Genomic DNA, 8,162 nt, shown 5'->3' on the forward strand with positions numbered 1-8,162 from the left:
TCAGTTGATGATTAAGGAACATGTAGGTGAATTCGTAGTTATTTAAATTTTTATGGGGAGAAAGAAGGATGTAAATAATGATGCTTGGAAAGAGAAACATGCTCTTTAGGAGGGCACATTAGTATTTTCTCTCAGCAGCTCTTTCATTAGTATTTCAATAATACATTATATTTAAAATATAAATTACATTTGCAAATGTTTTCTTTTTCAGTATCTATAATATTTTTATTACAGTGTTACATTTAGTATGTCATGTGAGTATGGAAATGATGTGAGCATGACTATATATGCATGTTTGTATATGTAGCTGACTCTAAGAAAACTGAGTGTATGTGAGATACAGGATTCAAATAATAGTTTCAGACCTATACATTGCTAAATTTATGTACATGTCCTGTTCGTGGAGTGTGATTTCAAGATCACATTTTGGTAGGTTCCATACCAAGTAAGTAGATGTTTCTAATCCAAAATTATAAGGAATAAAACAACTACTCTGTTTCATAATCATTTAGTCTTAGTACTCAAGACAATGTAGTAAGTGTAAAAAATTATTGAAATATGATGGGTCAGTGGTAAGTCTTTAGAAACTCTACATTTTTCCCCAAAATCTTCAGATGTACTCTTTGGATATAAATTACAAATATATTTTGAAACATACAGATATAATGTGAACATATTATATATGTAAATATATGTACATAATGTAAGTATATTTTATATTTGGTTATATTTTGAAGGTGAATCATATATATCTATTTATATTTAAATGTAATTCCTCTCATCACACACACACACACACACACACACACACACACACATATTGTTTTCTTGTTTTGTTATTTTTTTTGTCAGTTTTGGGCCTTAAACTCTGAGCTTGGGTGCTGTCCCTGTGCTCTTCAGCTCAAGGTGAGGGCTCTACCGCTTGAGACATAGCCCCACTTCTGGTTTTCTGATGGTGTATTGGACATAAGAATCTCATGGACTTTCCAGCCAGGGCTGGCACTGAACCGTGATCCTCAGATCTCAGCCTTCTGAGTTGCTGGGATTACAGGCGTGAGCCACCAGCACCTGGCTATATTTATATCTAAGATTTGTCAGTGGAACAAAGGGTACAGAAACTATTATTCTTATCACGAAAGGACTTCATATTGGCAGGTATTATTACAAGAAGACATATGATGAATATTCACAGTGGCACAAAAATCCCTTAGGTGCCTAGCAAGACAGCACTTTTTCAAGACACTGTATGTAGTATGAGAGGTTTGCTAACTAAGCAACTGTAGAAGAAAGTGAACCCTAAGCATAACTGAAAATTGCAGGAACCCAGTCTTCTGTGACAGATTTAGCAAGGCCTCTCTTGGAGATTCTTGTAAGGGACATGATGAACAATTTATAGTTCAGTTTTGATTACAGGACTCTTTTACATCTATCACTCAGATATTAACTTAGATATAACTTAGATATTAACTCAGATATAAATTTAATATAGTTCCTTTTGCTCTAACTTATATTTTCATGGCTCAGGAAAGTGTTTTTGTTTGTGAAAACTTGGTTGTTCACAACATAGGCATGGGTTTTTAATCCTTTTGAAATTACTTTTTGCAGAGTATTCTCTGAGATGAGCTTCTCTTTATCATATCATAGGAATAAACTTACTCTGATTCAAGCTAACTTGTTCTCTCCCATCTGAACAGACTTCTTTACATGTCAACAAACCCTCATTTACTTGCAAAAGTCTGTCAGTGAGTCAAACCTAGCTCACCCAAGTGAGGTGAATTCCTCCCCCATGTTTCCTTTACATTGAAAAATGGTAAGAACTGTTTAGCATTGCTCATGCTTTATAATGTGAAGTGTGACTCCTATTTTTCATAAGGTGAATCAAGCAGAGGAATGGATTAATATGTAAAAAAAAAAGCCTTTGAAATAGTCTTGAACCTTGAAAATTGTCCTGGGTATGAATTTTTGGAGAAATCTCCCTATTCAAAGATGAACGACTCATTTTTTTTATTGGGCTAGTACTGGGGTTTTAACTCCAGGCCTTGAGCTCTATCTGGGCTTTAATTCTCAATGTTTGCACTATACCACCAGAGCCACACCTTCACTTCTTCCTTTTTACTACAAGTGTAGAAAAGAATCTCTTAGGTTTATCTACTTCAAATAGCTTCGAATTGCAGTTGTCAAATCGGAACCTAACTAGTAGCTAGGTGTAAGTAACTGGTGCTCTTCTAGAACTCACTTCTTAAGAATAATCTCAAAAAAAGAGAAAAAATTGTTCAATTATTTATGTATTGTCTGATAATCCAAATCACTTGCTACTGAAAGATAAAAAGAGAGAAGTTAGAGATAAATATTGAGGAGAGACACAAAAAAAAGAAGGAGGTATGGGAGGACATATGCGGGAAGGGAAAGGGAGGAGAAGAAAGGTGGGGTGAGCTGAGTGGAATTGCCTATTCCTCACTAAGGTATTGTTGTACAGTCAGTGCCTTTGCATTTATGTAGCCAAAGCTTTATATTTTTTGTAGTAGTAAGTTGAGATATAAAATACCAATTTCCAAGTAATAACCTATTAGTGTGCTTCCTCCTGCACCCAGGGCACCACAGTTAGGTTACTGTTACAGGGAAGACAAGAGTAATCAGTTTAAATGATTCTAAGAAACAACAATTGACATGCCAGGAATGCTCCCTTGTATGATGAAGTCAAGCATCACTCTTGTTCCCGGCTCCAGTCTTCCTCTCAACAAGAATAGGAGAAACAGAAGAGGAAGGAGATATCTGAGTAATGATCATGTCTCTGTTTACCCTCTTCCTTTGGACTCTCAAACCATAAATCCAAAGGAGACATAACCTGAACTAGTGGGGGAAAAAGGGGGAAAATTCAGTCTAGCTAAACATGAAAATTTTAAAATAATTGGGGCAAGATTTCAAATACTGAAATAAAACTTTTTAAATTATTAATAAAAAGTAACTAAATTTATTAAAAATTTAGAAGACTACAAAGCTTACTATATAATGGAATCTGCATAATTAAACTGAATCCTGCTTCTATCATCTGAAATTAAGACCATTCCTAAAATTCCAATACTAGATAAATTACCGTTGATATTCACTTAAACTGTGTGAATATGATGCAGAAAACATGACTTTAAATTCAGACTGCTGAAATAGTAAGTGATGGAAATTCATGAAGGATAGCATCATGCTGAGAGCATGGAAAAGATTTTCCTTCCATCTTCAGTGTGTAGAGAAGAGAAAAGCTGTATTGGTTGGTCCTGAAGGTCCAATTCTGAATTTAGGACAGAAGGTGAATAGTAAAGAATACCTATCTCAGCCACTTAGAGATTAAAAATGTGGAAAAATATACTCATTAATGTAGGTCAAACATAGAAGAGAAAATGTGGCAATACCAAAGCCAAGTGCCAAAGGCAGAGATATTGAACAAAATACCATGAAGTTGAAACAAATCTTAAAAGGGAGATCTGGGCTTAAGGGGAGTAGGACAGAAGAATAGAGAGGGAGATGGTGGATTAATACAGTCATAACACTCAAAGTACATATGCCAGAGTATAAATAGGAAACTTGAAAGGATAGGAAGGAAGAAAAATGGAGTGCTGGACAATGATCCAGATGTATAGTAGTTTGAAATCTACATACACTCTATTCAAAACTGACGTGATGAAGTGAAACCCCTTTGCACAACTATGTAAAGACTACATTTTTTGAAGTTTAAATAGTAAGAGACCAGAAGCACAAACCTTTACAGATAAATAAGAGGACAGCATTGACACATTTTTGAGGATTTTGTTCCTTTCAATATACAAAATTTAATGTGTCAAGTCTGCTGCAAGTGTAAATTTCATTTTGCAAATTCTTTTTGCAAATTGCTTAAAATATACAGAACCATATTCCACTATCAATCACATCAATTCCAATAAAAAATATTATAAACCTTTAGGTTTCTCAGTTGTTTCTAAATATCTTAATGTAATTCATTGGAACTAATTTCATTCTAAATTTAAGTTTAAATTTTAAAATCTTTTTAATGGGACACAGGTATGGCTAGATAACTGATGTTAGCAGAATCAGAATTATTCAGAAGGCTGTAAATGGATGTTTACCTAATTTTCTCTCTTCTGGATCATGGAATACAGATTGCCCTTGTTAGGAAAATGGAGGAGAATGGAAAAGGAATAGGCTGGAGTGGATCATCAACAGGTGAGGACTGTTTATTGAGGAACAGCGAGGGGCAGAACCCTTCCAGTGGGTTTGGAGCTTGGAGCTGGGACAGTATCTGGGTTTTTTAGGAAGTCTGAACAAGGAGGTAGAGGTTAATGAAAAGCACCTAGGTCAAGGAAGGTGAGGGCCTTTCAGTTGGGCCCCAACTGGGATGTTTACAGCTGGGCTTAGGTGGATTGCCTTGCCTGCACTTCAAAAGAGTTTACACATAACTGGGATTTTGCCTGCAGTCTGTATGGGCCTGGGACAACAGAGTGGGGGTGAACCCTTCATATTCCACCCTTAGATACATAAAATGAGAGGGCCAAGAAGCGAGAGGGAAGTTCTTATAGGATCTTTTGGTACATAAAAATAATTGGGCTGAGACGGAAGTAGCATGGTGTTAAGAGAACAAAGCAGATTCCCATCATTTGGAACCTTGAAGGAGTATAAAGGAGGAGGGGCCTCGTGGTCTTTTCTGGTTACTTCCTCCTGGCATTGGGATGTGGAGAAGTCAATGGGGTTTGGGTTTTCAGTTCCCGGTCTGTGCTGGGTCCAGGGCAGTGTATGCGAACCCTCTGGTTGCCTGTAGGAATAGGATGGCCTTGGCTTGGTCACAGGTCCTGATTGAGGGCTTTTATCCTGTTAGAGAGAAACTTGTAAATGCTGAGATCAGGCAAAAGGCTGCAAGGTGGCAGGAGTTGTTGATATGAGTGACACAGGAAAACGCAACCTGAGCACAATCCAGAAAATTTCCAATTATGCCATGAGCCCATAACTAGTCAAAAGCTAGGGCTAGATTGCAATAGTTAAGGGCCTGGTGAGAGACCTTGATCATTTCCTATAAATAGCACGTAACAAAGGCAAGAATATAAATACCTGTCCAGTTAGAAGTTAGACAGATATCGATATTAGATGGACAAGCTTCTCAACTTATTTCTATTGACCTCCTGGCTCTGGTTAAATTTGAAAGGGCAGGCAAAGTGTGGCTGATGTGACATCATCTCCTCTTACTCTTTTCCACCTTTTCTTGGGGGTCTAGGTGCTTGTGCATGGCATATGGGCTTTAAACTCAAGGCCTGAGCACTTTCCCTGAGCACTTCTGCTCGAGGCTAGCGCCCTACCACTTTGAATCACGGGGCCACTTTTAGCATTTGGCTGGTTAATTTTTGAGCCAACTTCCAGCGTGGCTCTTCGGTGGTGGTTAGTTGGGAGATAGAGTCTCAGAGCGATTTTTCTTCCCTGCCTGGCTTTGAACTGCAATCTTTGCCACAAAAACCCTTTATTACATCCAATTAAATCAACAAATAGATCTATGGGATCAAGAGAGCTTACATTCACCCTATCAAGAATTGATCAAAAATACATTCCAGAACTCATGACAAAACTCAATAAATGGGATGAGAGTTTGAGCACAGCTTGGCTGCCTGGAAAACCTGATAACCAAAATTTACAGGAGCACTCCTGGCCTACACATACTTCAATAGCATAACAACATAGCTGACTTATTCAGGTCTAGCTGGGTAAGGTTGACAGAGAGTGTCCCTCAAGAGTCTTAGTTTTTGTAAATCTGAAGAAGTCTTTTACCAAGAATCAGCTGTGTGTGATGGAGTCAAACAGGAGTCCAGTGTACCATGGTGGAGGTAGGATGGTCCCAGGCAGGATCAGGGCTAGACTACATTCCTCAGATGAACTGTCAAATCTCCTGCTTAGTTGCTTACAAGTTTATACACAGACTGGTTAAAGACACTTAAATTTATATGGACATATAGAATTACATGCTAGTTTTAATGTAAATCACAGCAAACTATTACATAATGACTTACTCAAAAGCTGTCTTTTAAGGCATACTCATATCATCTGCTACATATTCGAACTTTCTGAAGACAGAAACAAATATGTGGAACAAATATTTTAAGACAATTCTTATCTCCTTACTGGTGTTTTTCCTCCCAGCTGGCTAGGAGCTGAGCTGGGTCTCGTTCCTTTTACTACTACCTTGATAAAAATGTTTTCTTTTAACAAATGGTACATTTGATAGGAAATATCAGTACTAAGAAATAGAAGAAGATAACTTTTTACACAGTTTTTATGTACTATGAGATTATATTGAACATGCTCACACACACACACACACACACACACACACACACACACACACACACACACACTTAAACCAATGTTTTCGTTTAAAAAAAATAAAAATCGGCCATAAGTTTTATGGAATTCCAGAGGCAAAGTGATATTGTTTTGCCCAATATGAAAAAACCACGTGGTCAATGTCAGAAAAGTAGACAATACCAAAAAATGCAGGGCAAATTTTAACAAATAATTTCCACCCTTAAATAAACATTGAAAAAAGCAGAAAATCTTTAAATCAGTTTTGGTGATGAGGCAGATTAGTATATGAATTGAATATATTAACCCTTAAAAGAGTGAAGAGGAGAGAGCAGTAAGGATGATGGAAGAGTGGGGGTTGTAGAAAAACCCATCATTTGGCCTTTGTCTCTTCCTAGGTGTCAGCTTCCAGGGCTTGTAGACAGAATTGGGGAGGGGGTGACTGAACAGGTTTGTAAGGAGAATATGTAGAACTTTTAACCTGAAGACATTTAAAGGAATATGTGGCATCATCATGAAGATATTGAAATGTGTGTTTGAGTAATTGAATAGAGAGAGCTATTGGAAGAAGTGAGAGGGTGGGATTTCTCTTCTGAAGTCTCCTTGAGGAGAAACCAAGAATCTAGATTTTGAACTGAGTTGTCTCAGGAAAGAGAAAAGGATTGGATTATTGTTTAAGTCCCCAAAAGTAAAAGGACTGGTTTGTTCCGATTATGGGATTTCAGGGTGGTAAAGGGAGAGAGGAGTAAAATAGAGAGGCTGTCCTCAGTGTGTTTGCCAGCTAGCCACTGTCAGTGACAATTAGCAAAAGGTCCAGAGTAGAGGACCCATTTAATTAGGGTCTGTAAGGGAAAAATGCGTATTAGCTATAGAAAAGGGTTGAGAAATGTATACGTATGGAGTAGTTTGTTTACAGTGATATTTAACAGGGCTGTTAGCTTGTTTTTTTACCTTTGGTGGCCTAAGCCCACCCCTACCTTGTGTCAGCTACACAGGCAGGCAGACAGGCGGGCACAGGGACAGGGATTAACAGAAGGAGTTTGCTTGAAACAGATAGTTTTAGCCTAGAAAATCTGGACCAACTGCAAATAGCAAGAGTGTAGTTAGAAGAGCAAGGAAGGAGATAAAGATCTTTGTTACTCGAGGTCATCAAACAAAAGAGATAGAAAGGGAAGGTGTGAGAGAAGTGGGTGAGAGACAGACTGAGCTGCAATAAGATAAGGAGTTACATTTTTAGAGGAGATGATTGGGAGGCTCATGGCAGAGAAGTGCTGGATTAGTAAGGCAGGAGAGCAGGGAGGGGGACCTCTGGAGTAGAGGTCAGAGAAGGACTTGGTGGACAGAACAGAACAAGCAGAGGGAAAGTTTTCTGGAGCAGAGGTAGAGGAGGGCTTATGTTTAGGGTACCTTGGATTCCTCATCATTTCGTTGGAGAATTGTGTAAATCATTAAAATTAAAACCTAAAGTTACAAATTTAGGCCAGTGTTGGCCATGGTAAGAAGACCAGATTTTGGTAGAAAAACAAGTCTTTTTTTAAACAAAATAATTTTTATTGTGAAATTAACGTACAGAGGGGTTAAAATTAAATGAGAAAGGTAATGAGTATATTTCTTACCTAGCATTGTTGCCTCTTCCTTTTGTTCCCCCTACAATCCCTGACCTCCCAAATCCATGTTTCTCCCCCCTCCTCAAAGTTGTAAAGTTCATTTTTTGACATAGCATTTTGTACCTGTCATTGTGCAATGGGTACACATGTATTCTTATTTAAATTTTTTTCCCTTCCCTCCCCAAATTATACCAACATCAAATGCAGTGAAAACAGTGGTTATAC

Source organism: Dipodomys spectabilis, unplaced genomic scaffold (genome assembly GCF_019054845.1).
Source record: "Dipodomys spectabilis isolate Male_0828 unplaced genomic scaffold, ASM1905484v1 ptg000116l, whole genome shotgun sequence".
Lineage (NCBI taxonomy): Eukaryota > Metazoa > Chordata > Mammalia > Rodentia > Heteromyidae > Dipodomys > Dipodomys spectabilis.